The sequence below is a fragment of the Grus americana genome, chromosome 5 (genome assembly GCF_028858705.1).
Source record: "Grus americana isolate bGruAme1 chromosome 5, bGruAme1.mat, whole genome shotgun sequence".
In the NCBI taxonomy this organism is placed as follows: Eukaryota; Metazoa; Chordata; class Aves; order Gruiformes; family Gruidae; genus Grus; species Grus americana.
The window spans coordinates 33786472-33803918 of record NC_072856.1 but is presented as its reverse complement, the minus strand read 5'-3'; the positions used below and the strand labels follow the sequence as shown (position 1 = coordinate 33803918).

At 39.0% G+C, this 17447-nt stretch overlaps 1 protein-coding gene across 11 annotated transcripts in view; it reads left to right on the top strand.

Annotated features, from left to right (window-relative positions):
• Positions 1-17447, top strand: part of RAD51B (RAD51 paralog B) — a 467347-nt gene that overhangs the window by 192885 nt on the left and 257015 nt on the right. The gene's annotated exons all lie outside the window — the stretch shown is intronic.

Here is a 17447-nt window from a genome sequence, read left to right as displayed (position 1 = left end):
TTTCTTCCCAATGTGGCTGTGTTGTGGATTATTTTACTAGACTCAGAAGTGGACAATGGGTTGGATTTCCTTTTGTCTTGCTTCTGGCGGTCTTTTGTTAATGCTCAGTTGAAATGAGGACTGTGTCAAAAATGCCTTTGCTCTTATCTTATAAGAGTCTGTCATGTGTAACTTCTGTCACTATCAAATGCACGGTAATTAACATTTTAAATTACTGGGGGAGGGGGCAATCCAGCTATGATACAGCTCTGAGATGTCATCTACTTGACCTCTCTTTTTACACACTGCCCAGGTATGTTTCCTTTAAAAACTGAAGTCCCAAGTGTGATTAAAAACAGGTCAGAGAACAAATTAATCAAATCATAGGGTGTGGCCTTGGTAGTACATCTTGTTTTATCAATAGATGATCTGGCTTCAGGGGAGAAGTATCTAATTAACTGCCTTGTTGAAAGGGGCAAGAATTATATGAACAGGGCACTGCAAGGAGTAACATTCCTTATGGGAATTCCTATGGGAAAATACCTTATGGGGGAAAAAACCCAAATTTATCATGTTGGAATATAACAAGACAGGCTGGAAGAAATGCTAGTTGGCTTCCATCTATTGCAGACAAGGAAATTAGTCTACTGTAAAAACTAGAACATCTGCATAAATTCTTAATGTAACAACTGCGTATCCACATGCAGCAAAGGATAACAGAATTCAAGAACAGAAAAAATATTGAGTTTGTGCAGAATGACCTTCCATTTTAGTACAGAAAACAGAACTCTGAAACCAGATCTAGTAAAAACACCTTTTTTTAAAATTGATTTTTATACATGCATGTGCTTTTTTTGCATGTTTATTTAGTATTGATTACAAAGGAAAAACAGGCCAAGATCTGTATTAGGATCTAGCTCTGCTACAGATTTTCTTTGCCTGTCTTTTAATCACATTTGCTATTCTCCTTCAAAATATAGGCCTAATAATACTTAGCACATACAAATCATTTGATACAGATGGAAGTCAAAGTTGATGGGTATATATAAATGCCTCAAGATCTAGTCAGAATCTCCTTGCCACGGTATGCAAATTTGAAATAGAATTTCATTTTGAAACAAAAAGCAGTAATTAACGTTGCAGGTCTGCTCACTGGGCTCAGCAATGAGATAAATCTAGTAGAAATCAAGAGGCAAAAATACTGCTGAGCTCATTTAACTCTGCCAACAAGTTCTTCCCCGCCTTTCCCACCGCAGCAGAGAGAGGGCAGCTACATGGGGCTCCCTGCAGCGGGTGAGATGCTCTTCCATTCGGGGAGCTGCTGGAGCACTGCCATGAGAAGCACCGGCACTGGGGCGCAGAGCTGCTGTCTGGAGAACTAATGTCTGTACTTGACCAAGGGGGAAAACAAAAATTGCTAGAAGGCTTCATTTGAAAGAGTGTGAAGCTGCCATGCATGTGCCGCTTGGCAAAAAGGGGGTGTACGCCTATCTGATGTGTAACAGGCAATAGGATATCAAAGGGCTGAAGGGCCTGGAGGAATGACTGAATATTCATTCTAAATGGCAGAGGGCAGCTGCCAAACTTTGCAAGGTGGAACAAGCTTTTCGTAGTGCTCTACATGAAAAGTAGACTGAATACGTCTGTTTAATACAAAGAGTGGTTAACCGTGCCGTCTTGTCTTGTGATCCCCCTCTGGTCTCGTGAGCTAAGCAAGTTTAGTCCAATGCTGTGTGGATGAGAGGCCACCCATGGCTCTCTTGGCCCATTAATATGAGGAAACCTTTGTAGGAGAGGGTAGGGTATGGAGCAGACTGTTGCATGGATGTTCATTTTGTGAAGTCAGGGTTTCTTTCTCCTAGAAGAGATTTTTCTGTCCTGTAGTTTGGGTAACATTTAGAACGATATTTCTTATGAGTTACAATAATTAAAAATTTGAAGGCATTTTTCAAGTGAGCGAATCATCTTTCAGTGAGTTACTCTCCTGCCCCCAACTTTGTTGGGCATCCCATTCTTTTTAGTTTTTTCCCTGAACTCTTCTGATACTACTGCTACCTGCCCACACTGGAGACAAACATCTTAAGAGTACGTAAAGCGATGAGCAACATAAGGACACCATACGATGTAACCATACTAGTGAGGTTGTGGTGTGCGTGGCCCGAGATGAGGGAGTGGCACTTGTCATTGCTGTCCTGAAAATCAGTGGTGGGTGCTGCCGCCTGGCAGGGACTGCAGCAGCAAGGTTGGGATGTCCACCTTACTGCCACTGGCTTTTTGTAAAAGGACGTGTCAAATTTGCTAAATCCTCGGCTATATTACTGCTGGAACTGAAGGTGTTAGAAGAGTTATCTTTTCAATATCACTTGTTTTATTTTCTCTTTCCCGCATTCCATGAATGTAGACTGGTGAATTTCAATGTTAATTTTGACCCGTTCTTTTTTTAAAAAAAATTATTTTGATACTGTAATCCAGCAGTGTTTGGGATCACAATTTTCAAACTGAAAGGCTTTGCTTTCAGACATTTTTTCCTGTATGAAATTTAGAAGATTCATGAAAATACTTTGTTTTATGAGGTTTTGTAATTTCTTTTTTTTTTTTTTTTAACCACCAAGCTTTTCACTTGCACCAGGCTCCCCTTCTCACTCCCAGCCCACTCCATCTTGGCAATAAGTATCTTTTAGGTCATACACTTGAGAAGTCAACAAGAGAAAAAGATTGTAGTATATTGGTGGTTTATAGTTAATAACCAGATTTTTTTTTCTCCAATAAGGAGGTACTCCCCTTTTTAATTAGGATTTTTTTTTAATTGAAAAGTTTTGCATTAAATTATCCAGTATATCCTTGAAAGCAACAGCAGGTGGCAGAATAACTTCACTGGAATTTGATTTCTTGGCATGCTCAACTTTTTTCAATGAACTGAGAGAAAAACAGATGCATCTATGTGAGATGTGACCAATTGCTACTCTAGATAGTTGTCTTAACAGAGAATGTAACAGGCAATTCCTAAACACATGCTACAAGGTTTTCTTCAGTTTTTAATGTGATTCTTTGCTTTTTACTTCTGTCAAATAGTTACATGCTTATTAAGAAGGTTTCTGAAGAGTTTGTACGTGGTGCCTTGGTGTTGCAGAACAGGCACGTGTGTTAGTCAGCAGCTGAAGTGTAGCAAATAGTATTTTTAGAGGAAGTGTATGTAAATACTACATATATATAATCCTTTCCTTTTAGAGAAGAGCATTTATGTAAACATTGCCATGAAATGTGTTGTTCTGCAGAGCAGTTTTGCTGTCATCTTTGAAGAACTAAGCTCCCTGGGAAATTACTAGTATATTGTGACTAGGATTCTTCAACAATCAAAGACTAAAGACTTGTGTGAAAGATGTATCTTGCGGGCTGGGGAATGGGGAGGGTGCAGCCGTGAATTGCATTTGATGTCTCATGGTCTGTTTAGCAACTCCTTGGCTTTCTCCTCTGCATCTCCCTGGGAAAAGCTACAGTGTTCAAAATCATGAACACTTCCAAACAATACCATTTAAAATAAATAGGACAAATAGACAGCCTATTAAGTAATGGCTTCCTTCACCTTTCTCAAAAAGTATGATAGTTTGAGGTATTCATTGGGCTATAGCCAATTCTTCAGTCATGGTGGGCTGATCTAAAATTTTGAGAATTACCAGGACCAGAAACAAGGCTGTAATGTAATGGTATTTTTCCTCATTGTAGCAATGGAAAACAACCTAACATAAGGACAATTAAAATTTTTGTTCTCCTTTAAACATCTGAGATCATAGTAGTGGTGGGACATTATGCTCTTAGTTTTGGTCCTGCCATGACCTCTTTTATCCTGTAATTCTGCAAACATTGCACACTCAGTAACATGGGCAGGCATGGCTGCTGAAAGGAGTCATCCCATCCTCCCTCCATCCAGGCTGGGAAACTGCATCAGTTCTTTCGTCCAGTTCGGTTTATGACCACACAAACATTTTCCTGCATGGAATGGGCAGCTGTTCAGGGATGAGAATGACAGACAGGAGAGGGCAGGATAGCTTCTTCTCCTTTCAGTGTCATCTTATACCATTTAAAACATACGTGAAACTACAGTCATATCGTGAATGTTCTTAGTACAAAAGGTACTAAAAATCCTAAAGATTATAGTTGTGGGGGTTTTTTTCCATAATGGATACCTATAAAGATGTCCCCAAGGGAACACAGGAACAGTAGTTGTGACAAAAGCGTGTTTTCTTATTTTTTAAACATGTCTAAAATGGGTTTTTTTGGAAAAATTACTTCCTATTCAGATTGCATTTGATGTTATCTGCAGTGACTGGAAACGGCCTACATACACAAATGGCAAAACCTCAAAGGTTAATACAGTTATCTCAAACTTACGCAAATTATCTTTGTAATACAGTGCATATATTTAAATGTAAGATGTTCAGATGTAATAATACACTATACAAATCAACATTCTGAAGGAGAAGGAAAACCGTTACCTCCCAGATACCTGGAATCTGCTATCTAGGCCTGAATGACATCACACTGTACATTTGGTACGTCATATGGTGAGTTTGTGGAGTTCTAGCAAGGCCTGAGAACAGGGGAGTTGCAGATGGGTGGTTTATGCCAATGCATATGAGGCAATTTTATTTTGTGCTGTGAAAACCAGTAATGGTGCAGAGAGTAAGCGTACAGATGGGCAAAAATATGGTGCCTGTGTAGAGTGAGAAGAAGAACTTGTGTGTGTGTGTGTGTTGTGATGCAGCTGGTTTACAGTGGATTTTTAAGGAGTTCACCCACTTCTGTTTGAGCTTTGCCAGAAATCTTCGGTGTGTTCCAGGCAATACTGTTGATGCATTTCTCTTTAACTTGCGACTTCAGTATCTTTTTGATCCCCTCATTCCTAGCAATGCCTCATCGCTGTTATTGGAAAATAGCTGAGGGATCAGGATAAGTATTTGTGTAAGGTTTTTTCATTGAGAACTTACTTAACACGATCATATTGTTTCTCTAAGTGGTCCTTATCCCCCCCTTTTTTTTTCTTCCCAGCAGTTTCTTTGTTTACTTGCTTTAGTCATGCTTCAGGAATTTGTTTGTTTTTATGTCTTTGTTTATTTGCTTTTTCGATTCCATCATAGCTCTCTAGATTTCATTCTTATATATTGACTGCTGTAGTTTATTTTCCTCTCCATCAGCTGTATTAGTCTGAATGTTCATTTTCTAAGGTCTAGTTGTGTATTGAAAATCATGTTTAAATCTTTCACTGTATTTATTATTAGGGTTGTCTGTGTTTTCTGAGATGTCGGCCTTCTGTAAAAACTGCAGGCTTTTAAATTTACTTTTGAGTTGAAATGCTTTTAACTTCATCTCTCTTTTCTGAATTTAGCATCAGTAGGCTAGCTTCTGAAGTTTTCAGACTGTGGGGACTAGTGTCAGATAGTTCTGCACTTGTGATTATGTCCTGAATATGCCAGGTATCTCTAAAATGCTCAGTGCCAACCCTTGATTACAGTTTGTACATGAAGCAATTAAAAATAATAATCCTAATAGACTTAATTACCTTTATCATTATTAATACTGTTGGTATTATTAGTCTCAATTTTGTATGCTCAGTGTCCTTTTCCTGAAGTGTGGAAGAGAAATATAGTTCTACTTGTAACCTCATCATATTCTAATGGCTTGGGGTTGTATTTATGAAGAGTCAACAATATAGTACATTCTCTGCTATTCTTCCGGTATAACATTTCTTTGATCTACCGAAACCTAGTTCCTCCTTTGTGGCCAGATACTGTTTTTTTGATCACTAACCTTTTTTTAGCGTATCTAGTTTGCCTAAATCGTGTTCTGTTTCCACATCCTCCAGTTTCACACCATTTCCTTTAAGCTCTTCATGTTGGTATGGTACATTTATATTTATTTTTGAAAATGTGCATATTTAAAATATTTGCTTGCTTGAAAACACCGTGTTTCTGTGATCTCAACCTATCCATCTTCCAGTTCAGATACGATTTCTTTTTCCCCTTGAAGTACTAATTTTTATGACTGCGTGCATTTCAGTAGTGCAGTAGCCAGGCTAGTTGCAACTTACACTTACAAGAATGTGCAGCCTCTGCCTCATGCAGCATTTTGTCTTTTAATAACCCTTTTGCATTGCAATATTAAGTAGAACACTATGAATACTGCCAAAATTTTTCCATTAACATCTGATTGAATTCTTTGGCCTCAACTCAGGAAAGCACTTAAACATATTTTAATTAGCATTTTAAGTATATACTTAAAATTGAGTACATGCTTAAGTACTGCCTTGAGTAGGAATACTCTTTCAGATTGTTCTTTGGTTTTGTCTCGTTTCCCTCTGATGTTTTCTTTTCTGAGAATACTGTGAATGCTGTAGTATTAACTCTTTTTGGGCCTGACATTTTTTACCGTCTCCAATGAACTGAGAAGATATTTTAAAGTTTGTTATTAGATGCTTTCTTTACAGTCGTCTGATGTTTTTGGTGAACATCATAACCTCCTCTTTCAAAACTGAAAGTCTCTCTTGATGTTTCTGAAGGGAGGCGGCCTTTGTCTGGTTATTGTTTACAGTTATATGCAAATAATTTACTGACTTACCAGTTTTAATTAAACCTGTGTTAAAAGAATGCTTCTGGTCCTGATTGTGTGTTCTGAAGTATTTTGCCTTTGTTTCAATAATATTTCTGAAAGTAGGTGTAGTCAGAGGAGTGATTGATAGGAAACAAAGTCCCTAAGGGCCAAAATGATAGCAGCAGCAAGTATGTGTGCCAAGCTGTGATGTTCAGCTGGGAGGAGGAGAAGAAAAGGAAGAGACATCCGTCCCTTTTGGAATATAGTTCTTGGAGCATTTCTTACTGTTCCCTGGTCAATGGTTATCCTGGCAGTGTTTAACTTAAAGTTGGATTGATCCAAAGGTACATAAATACTTGGGGAAATTAGAATAATTTTCTAATTTTGCCTATCGGTTTATTCCAGTATCTTCAGTGTCCAGTCTGAGGCAGATGAAATGCAGTTGAGAGTGGAGTTGTGCAAAATTTCTGCAGGGATGTGATTTATCTGGGTTTTCCCCAACGTGTTCTCTTTTTCTGACTTGAAACCTCTTAACTCTGAGGGGAGGAGAGAAGTTTGGACATGCAGGATGTCTTAGCTGCTTAACTTCCAAATAAATGGGCACTGCATATGCCAGACTCTGTAGTGCGTGCCCAGTGTCCTAGACAGGTCAGATTTGCTGTTTATAGACTGTATAGCACATATTCACACTTTTTGCCTGTTAAGGATGATTTGTAGGTCCATTGTCTGTCTCTGGTGGTATTGCTTCCTCTCTGTTCAGCCTGATATCCACTGTTTTCTGGGGGCAGCTAAAGTGTTAAGATAGACCTGGGCTATAATAATTTTAAGGTATCTCTAAGGTATCCCCATGGTACTAATACCCTGTTTATTGCCCATGTGGGTTATATGAATTGCCTTTTAATGTTCCTTTAATTGCAACAATAATGAACAAAGCAAGGTGAATCAGAAGCCACCTATCTTTGTAAAACACTGATGTGGAGTGTAACAGTATATGTGTGTGTGTGTGTATATATATATATTAAAAAAAATACATATAAACCCGCTTGGTTTTTTGCCAATCTGCAGTTCCTTTTTTAAAGCTGTTTGACACTGAGCATTGTCACATGGCCTGTAATAGAGAATTATTTCAGTGATTACTCAGCTACAAAAGTTCCTTGTAAGCTATCATTATCTTTGATGGATATACCAAATCATAAAAGCATAGAGGTCATTCTTTAGTCAGAGCCATCATTCTTTCATTTCATTATGTGAAAACGCTACTTGAAAAGTTCTTTTTGAAGGTTTAAGTATACTGTGTTCTGCCTGGTCTTTTTGGTAAATGAACGTGTTCCTTTCCAGAAGTACGTCCTTTCTTGCACAGCCACATAGTCCCAAGTTTGATGGTGTTAGACAACGGCCTGAACAATTTAGGTCAGTCTAGCTCTGAACTCTTTCCTCTGAAAACTCTGATTTTTAATGCTATCAGCTAAAACTCTTTCCTTCAGCATATTCTCCACTTTCTAACAGGCTTGTGTAGTTTCCTGTTTTCTTTATAGAAAAGAGAAGGTAATAGCAAACCTGGAATTTATGCTTTATAAAACTCAGGTATTTTTAGATTACTGGGCACTTTGTAAAAACCTTTTGTTTCAATCCCTACTACTTTGCATCCTCTGGATTTGGTCTGAGTTCCATGTTCAAATAAAATTAGAGAGCTTAGTGGAAAGCCTAGCCTGTGTTAAGAGGTTTTGCTTTGCACTATGCTGAAATAAAAGTTTCAAGTTGTTTTGGAAAAGAATAGTTATGTGTGCAGTTCCTCCAAGCTCTTTAACACCGTAGACGTTACTCTGATACAACTTTTTGGGTTAACATGTTTCTGTCTTCCACCTTTCATTCTGGGAGACAGATAAGAGTCTCCTTCATATTGTGAAGGGGGGGTGGTAGCTGGATGTTGAGGAAGGGATGTATTCATAGGTTCTTCAATTCCCAGCAGATTCCCCATCAGTATCAGACAATGTATCACCGCAGTTGTTCCCTTTTGACTATTGTTCAGTTCTTCAGATTTGCTGCCTTTTTATTGCCATTTACACAGACCTGTCAGATATTGATGGCCTTTAATGCTGGCAAGGTCTTCCAAACTCCTGTCTCCATTTTCTGGTCTGCAAAATGTGTGGAGTAATTCCTGACTATCATTCTGAGATTCAGGACCTGCATGTTTGTAGTGTTTTGAGAGCATCTGCTGAAAAATATCATACAAGGGCACTTTTTTGTTGTGTTTTCATCACGTTAATTTCTTTTAAGAAGCTGTCATATAGATGTCTGTGTGTGTGTTTGTCCTGTGTCCTGTATATAGAGAGAGATATATGTATGATTTGAATAACTGCTTGCATGAATAGATAGATTACATTTCATTGTTACCACCCTGCATTACTCAAGGGTATTAGGATGTTACTATTATGGAGTACTTATTCAGTCTGAAGGTATTTTCTGTTTTTTTGCGCAGCCAGTTTTAGATGCAGGCAAAGCAAGCAGTTGTCCAGAAGGCAGAGCGGCAGGGTTAGCAAAACACATCCAGTAAGGGACAAACGTAACTCTGCTGCATCCTTCTGCCTGTGTCTGAATGTTGTGCCCCTGGCTTGAGGGGGAAGATGGAAGGAACAGCTGTGCTGGCACGGAGCTCAGTTGCATTGTCCTTCTCCGGCCTAAACTGTCACACTGCAAGGCAGGTTTTTTGAGTTCTGGCTTGGCCTGGGACATTGGAGGTGGGAAGGGAGTGATCTGAAGTAGCACACCTGGACAAGCCTTCTGATATGAACCAGATCAGGGGCAAAGAGCATTGAGCCCATACATACTGCGTGTACATGCGTATGTATAAAATGATGGTCATAGACTTCAAAATTGAGCTGTGTTCTTACTTACTTCTTGGTAAATTGGATTTGTAGTGCAGACAGACTCATCATCATTAGTTAACTTTTTCCTACTTTGTGTTACAAATTCTCAAGATTTTTTTATGAATCTCACAGTAGTGGTTGGTTGAGGTCATTCATATGCTCCTGCTAGTGGAGTTATTTCAGTGCTGTAGTAGCTTAAGAAAAAACTTCAGTCTCTAAGATTGGAGAGAATCTGAATGCTTATGACACAAACCAGAAAGCAAATAAGAATATAGTCCTATCTAATGTCTTTTTAACTTTTTCTTTATATCCTCTAAGTGCTATGAGTTCTAAGGAGAATGAAGAACGGATATTGTTTGGCCTTGCTCATTCGCCTAAAAGGTCTTTCTGTTTTCTGGTCCCCAAAAGATAATGCTGCACACCTGCAAGGTGGAATTGGCAACTATCTGTATCTAGATTATCTATTAATCACCTGAATCTGATGACATTCCCACAGAACATCAGAAAAACCTTGTAACTTAGTAGTATCTGTGGAATTCGTGCTACTCTGACCTCTTCAGGTTCTATTGGGTAAATGGGCTTGAACTGTAAAGTTTATATTCAGCGTTTTCCCAAATTGAGGAGCGTTTAGGTCTGTGAGCTTGCAGTGGGTCTCCATTTGTTCTTGAGGCTGGCTCTACCTGTTTGTAATCAGAGTAGAAACTATGACAAAATGATGGTGGATCTTTCTGGTCACGGTCATTGCAGATATACTTAATGGTTTGTACTGCCAAGAGACATGGCTTCTTACACAGTGAGAACAAGCCTTGTTCCTTGAAGTGTAATGAAACTTGAAGCACTTTATTTGCCTCCAAAGCAGCAATTTTCAGGGCTCCATGCCCCGTCATGATCTAGACATGCCAATTGTGTTGCTCCCATTTATATTTGCTGTTGGTATTCAAAGCAGTTTGCATTCCTGCAGGAAATTTTGTATTCATTATTCATAAACCACACCTTCTCCCTAGTTATTTGTGTCTCTTCCCCTTTCTGCTTGAAATTCCAGAGCAGTGTCAGCTCTTGGTGAAGCCATTGCAGGCAGCAGTTCCCTCAATAACAATTTCATTTCTTACTCAGAAGCCTAAAGAGCCGTCAAGATGGAGTTTGGACTGAAATCTAGGTAATCTCTGATGTTTGCTCCAGCTTTTACATCTGAGATGGGAGTTCCTTATTGTAGCCCTCACCTGCTTGTGTGTCTGTCCGATTGTCTCTCTCACCCTGGGCTTTTGCAGAGGGGAGTAGAATATTTTTCCACGCTGCTTATGTCAACGTGTCTGACTCCTTATTGAGCTTCATATTTTAAAAGTAGTACAAGATCTGCATCTGTTAGTCTTGCAACACCATAAAGAATAGCTGTTATTTGTCTTTTACTGGCACAAGAAAGATCCAAGTTATCCAGTTCAGAAAATAAATCAGTACAGGCCTAATTTGAAGCTATGCTACATTCTTGTTTTTTTGTTGTCTTCACTACTCTGGAACTATTCAAGACTCCCTGCTTTATAAAATAGTTCTTTAAAACACCCTCATTAAACTCAAGAGAGACCAAAAGTTGTTCACCAGGACACAGTTCCAGCTAACATTTAAATAATAAGCTGGCATCTGTTTGTTTCTTTCCTTCTGTTTTAAATACAGTGCTAATACTTTACAGTAAGTTGTACAACATACCAAAAGTTGAGCCACAAGTAATTTTTCAGATTTACCTGTCCCATTTGTGGTGCAAACCAGTGATACTTTCAGTCCATTACCTGACTCAAACAAAGGGCAAGGACTTTTTTTTAAGAAAAATGCAAAAAGAAAAGAAAAAGGCCTATGGTGTTTGGGTTTTTTGAGGGGGAGATTCAGGGGTTTTGTTACCAGACCTCCAACCTGGTACATATAGAATGTACAGCGGTCAGCTATTACTGCTGAATTGTACCTAGATATTGCCCAGCTGTACCACTGGAAGACTGAGAACACTTGATGGTTTTAATCACCCTTCATGCAGTGAGTTCAAAGCATTAGGAAAGCAAAATACCAAATCCCACAACACTCTTATGGGGTAGGCATTATGCCTGCTTTGAAAACGGGGCACAAAGAATTTATTATATCGGTAAGCAGTCGCAGCTACTTAGTGTCAGAACCTGGATTAGAAAACATGCGACTGGACTTCTGCTCCCTCCTGTTCCCTCTTAGAATGAATTGAGGTGAAGAGTTAATGGTAAAATAAAAACTCTGAACCCTTTGTTTCTCTGCAAATGTATTTAGGGACAAAAGGATGAAGGTGGAAGGAGACAAGTCCACCATCACGTTTCGCTCTGGTGTAACTCCTTTAGGGTCAATAAAACCAGACCGGCTTTAAATCTTACTCAGTCTGGAATAAAATCTGAGTAATATTAATAAAATTTAAAATGAGAACTTACCTTGTCAGGATAGTTTCTACACTGAAGTGGATATCTAATGTTCGTGAGGAGGAGGAGGAGACAAGTCTAAGAAGCAGCTGGAGTATAAGCAATCCATTACATGACACTCGTTTCGTACACGGAATTTTAAGACTTGGTACAGCAGATAAGCGTTATTAAAAAACAAACAAACAAAAAAAACCCAACCCAAACCCAACAAAACCCAAACATTTTTGAGAAGCAATTTATTGTAAAACAAGCCATAGTCAGTTATCCTTAATTAGACCCAAGTAGTAGCCAATGGCAAAAGAATTTTGAATATCACTGCTGCTGAAAACACTTTTCTAGTTGATACGTGTTTTGACGATTGCAGGAAATCAGACAACATAACTAAAGGGGTATATCACATAACTTCCATTGTGCCTGCAGAAGCTGTACATCTCCACACCTCACAGGCCATTTTAGCATCCGTCTAAGCATGGAAGAGGTTTTACCTCTTACGTATTTGGATATAATTGAGCAATTATCTTCAACCTGTCACACACTCTGCTCCGCTACTGCACCTTGCTTTGAAGTCCAAGCATCTTGCTTTGAATTATTTTTATCTTTGTTTTAGGAACTCTACAAATACATCCCATTCTTCCCTGAGAAAGCCTCTGCTGGGCCACTGTTCCACCTGCAGCATGTCAATCCCACTGTGTAGTATCCAATAGCTCCTACCCTCCTGCTCCGTGCCTAGATCTGAAGATGCACTTCCAGCCTGACCTGAACCAGTTTATTGCTTTTCTACAATGTTTGCTCATACACCTCAATACTATCCAGAAACACTCTTCTAATCTAGGCCGGGTTTCCCATGTGTTTGCCCATGTATCTCACTCCTCACTGGAAGAAGCTGTTCCAGTCGGTGCTGCAGAAAGCCTGCTGGCACGCATCTGTTCTCTTGACCAACACATAAGTTGCTCCTCTTCAGTTTTTCTCCAAATTAAATTAATGAAATTCATTCCTAATGTTACTGTCTTTGCAATTTATTACTGAACTCCACAGTGGAGACTCTGTTGTGGTTTCTTGAGAAAGACTTTGGATGAAGCAGTTATGATGGAGTCCAAGGAAAATGCATGATCCTGTGAATTTTAATAGCAAGTCCAGGAGATGATATAAAAAAATTGCTAGCTGCAATGAACAAATTAATCTGGAGCTGCTGCAAAATTTCAGTTGGTTGTCCAGAAGACATTAGCTGTCTTTCTCTGTTGCTTGTATATGTAGTTGGTAGGATGTGCAACAAATCTCAAAAGATTTGACCCAACTGTGTTCACTTGGGTTGATTTGAATGAGGCACAAAATTTATTTATTTCAGTTAAGTTTAATTCTTAAAGAGCAGATGCTTTCTAATTGTGAAAATTCTGAAATCTTGTACCATTCCAAGCTTTTCCTGAAGTTTCATATCACTGAAGGTGCCACAGCCTGTTTTTACTCACCTGACATAAACTCTGAACATTTCTGTAGTACTAGAAACAGTTGTAAATATAATGGTGCACCCAAATAGCTGACTAAATAACAGCAACTTTCTATGTTTACAAATATTTACATAAAAACTGAAGTACCAGCAACAAAGAACAGTAATGCTGGTAGACCTGATGTCATTTCCACTGGAACCAGTGGAGCTGTTCTCAGTGATCGCTAACTTCCCAAACAAATTGATACCAAATTTTAAAAAGAAAAGGAACACCTTTGAGTTTGAATTGATATGCTTTTGCAGGAATTTCACTGTTATCAGTCTTTTAGTTTGATGTGTCTTAGTATTGGGAAAAGGTTTGCCAAAACAACCCTGCACAACTGATCCTCCCTGCAACACTGAAGAGAGAACATGCTTCTACAGTGCTGCCTTGTGCACATATTCAAGCAGTGATATTAAGGACTGGGTTGTTATCCCAAGAGGTGTGAAATTAACTTGAGTATAGTTTCATGGGTCTGTGATTTTGTTTGGACAATCTCAAATACTATTTTTCTGTATTAGGCAAAACCAAAGGGGGATATGTCATGCTGTGGTCTCAGCACAAAAATGACTTCTTGCATTTTTCTGAGTTCATTTTCCGTCTTGAGTCCTGACTTTCAAAGAGGTTTGTAGTGATTCATCTTTCTAAGGAAAGTGCATTCCAATTTAAGCAAGTTAGGTAGGTAAATAGAAATTTATCATTTTCAAATGTGACATAACTGCCAATTTTATTGGGGAAATACTGACTAAGTGTATTTCCTAGTGAAATGGTTTAGAAGAACTAGGACACAGAGGCTGAGACAATGCCACTGAAATTCCAGAATACCTTGAGCCACAAGATTATTTTTTCCCCCAAATATTGAAGAGAAGAAACTTGGCTGATTTATGTCCCCTCCGCTCTTCTTTCCTCTGGGTAATATCAGACCAGACATGTTTGAAAAACAATCATGCACACGCATGTTTGGTTTTTCAGTTTGTTTTTTTTTCCTGTTCTATTATGAACTATTTATCTGTAACTTGTAGACATTTTTTTAATATGTTTTTGTGGAAGAAGCACTTAGGATAATCTAACTACTGAATAGCAAGACTTCCTAAAATGCTAAAACAATTTTCAAAAAGTGCTAATAAAACTTCGGAACATAGTGCACCATTGTGCACTTTGTATAGGTTGCTCTTTTTTAGGAAAAATTGCTTCAGAATATCTTAGTTTATAAAAATGTATTGAACATTGTAAGTGGAAGAATGTTAACGTTTAAAGCTCTTACCATCTAATTGTGCAGGTTTAGGAGACAGACAAAATATACCCAAGCAATTTTCCTTTGCATAAAAATATTGCACTGTATTAGAGGTATGTTGATATATTACAAATCTCAAAAGCTGGACAGTAAAACTTCTGCTTTCAGTCCGACCAGACTAAAAGATGTTGACGATTAAAACAGTCACTGGTACAGCAGAAAAATACTACCCAGCATTCAGACTGGTGTGCTTAGCTGTACCGGGCTTATTTTGTGTGTTTTTTGAATTTTAAGGGAGGCTGACGCTACTGATGGTTTTGAAATATTATAAATATTTCTGGTAGAAATAGATGACTGACTAAATTGCAGGTTAGGCTGAAAAGGGTGCGAATGCAATTTAGTACATGAAAATGTCTAAAATGTAATGTTAATATATAACTACAGCTTGCAGTACATATAATTCGCAGCTGTTCCTTCTCACTTGTTCTTTCATACATTTCTGAGCCCTGGGTCACAAGGAAGTGAAACTGATGGTGACTTGAGAGGCTGTTTGTTTCAGCAGCTGGGTGTTTTGTGTTCTGGATGATTTCTACTCTTTTTTTACAGCCACTACAGCTATAGAGGATGATAACTCAATTTTGTTCGTGAGAAAACTTTGAAATCAGCAGGGGTGTGGTATTCACTAAATGGGCCTTAGTTGCACTAAATTATGCTGTCAGTGCCTAGTTTGTTTCTGCTTTCTTAATAGCCTTTCCTCATTTTGTAGAAATTATTGGTATATTGGTTTGATTGTCAAGCTTCCGTTCAATATCAGTTACTACCCTAATACTCTACAGACCTGTTAAATTGCCTTGGGCAAATTGGGGGATGGAGGTATATATCCGAATTCCCTGTTAGCCTGTACTCAAAATCTGCTGACTGTTATATACGCTGACGTAAAGCTACATGATTATCTAAGGATAGCCATTATAGATAAGTATAAAAATCCCCTCTGTGTCTCGAATGTGTTCGGTGAAAGGCAGCAGCTACCATAACACAGCAAGATGAGAAAACAGCCCTAACAAGTGTTGTGTAAAGCATAGTGTGATCTCTAACATCACTGTAGGCTAGAAAAGATTTGCTCTGCTTCTGCGATGCTGATAGAGAATGTTGAGTGTAAAACAACGTAAGCTGTGCGATGCTGTCTGGTGGTGGTGTTAGTAGTTACCCACCTGTGAAGGTTAAATGAATAAACAAGGGAGAGCAAATATTCCTGTAGTCCTCTCTTGCTTGCCTAAAAAGTGAACAGACAGGCTCCAGTGCTGCAGGGCAGGCAAGGAAGGCAAGGCTTGCAGGGGAACTGAACAGCAGAGTGTTGATGGGATTGCTAGCACATCCTAAAACTGCTTTCTGCTGCTTCCACAAGGCACCGAGGAGCAATCTGAACTAACACTGTCCTCCCTCTAAAAATGTTGGCATAGGGTCACGGTGTGGGATAAGGTGGAGCTAGGGAGAGTGTTTTAAAAACTGTTCAGCAAAGCTGTAAATTACAGTAGCCCATTGAGCTGTTCCAGTTTGCATCCAAGACCCAATGAGTCTCCTGTGACCCACTGCCTTGAAGGCTTGAAGGAATTAATTGGAAGGAATCTGAGGAATTAATGGAATTAATGACATTGAGAGTTGTGCCTTATATGTTATACCTTGCCAGACCTGCATGCGTGTATTACTATAAATGGTCTTTCTGATGGGCTTGTCAAAACATCAAAATCAAATAAAAATGCTGGTACCTAATGATCAGCTTGAAATATGCCATGAGCCCTAAATAGGCCTTTGTTAGGAGTATTTCATTAGTTTAGTTCATATTCCTATTTAGTTGTGAGGAAAAAACTAAATATAGACAGGTGTAGAAAAACTAAATAAAATAAACAAGAAATATAGAAAGAATTATAATATATAATTTGCTGGATAGATATTAGATTGTCCTGCGGTGTCCTAGATTGCTCAGGTAAGTATAAGCCCTTCCAACTCTCCTCTTGAAGTCAGGGTTTAGGAGTGGTAGTAAAGATTTGTGGTATCTTTAGCCAGTTTGCTTAGTGTCTGAGCATCTGTCTACAAAAGGGGTAACAATGCATTTATTCCATCAGAGGATTTAGTGAGATTTAATGTCACAGAATTTGTGTAGGTCTCGGTAATTTCGAAGAGCTGGACAAAGCAGGGTAGTTGCATGGCAGAAGGTCTGAACTCAGCGAGTGAAAGGAAGGAGCCTTCAGTCTGCTTTCTGGTCTGCTAATGAAAGCTAACGAGTGCCAATAAACCAAACGAGGTTTTTCATTGAGAAAAAAGTAAGCATAAATTTTGACTTCCTTGCAATACTGTTAAAGAGTAGGAGACGTACTCAGCTCTCCTCTCGGCTTGGGGCATGCCAGAGCAGAACTGACGTTCTGTACTACTTTGCTGATGTTCCAGACAACCCAATTTCTTCCCCATCCTTCAGAAACAAACAATTAAACCAACCAAAAGCCCTGTTACTGAGAAGAGCACATGATCTAAGAGCGAACTGTGAATTCATCATTTTATTTATTCTTTTACAAGACAATTTGGCATTCATCAGAAAACTCCCTTTTAAGCGGTGCTGTTTGCCGCTGCGAGAGTGCAGCAGGTCTTAGCTGTAGAAGTTGCCTGTGGATTACAGCGATTTCCTGCGAAGTGCTCCACAGCCTGTATTAGACCAGTCCCTTACTGTGGTACACGGCTAGCTACTCACAGGAGTAAGCTCGATTCAGAAAGCCATCATTATGCAGGGGCTGGAGGAGAGGGAAGGTCTGCTGGAAACGAACTCGGAGCTCTGGGCGACTGGCAGGGTATGAAGGCGGGTGGCAATCCCTTGGGGGTGGGG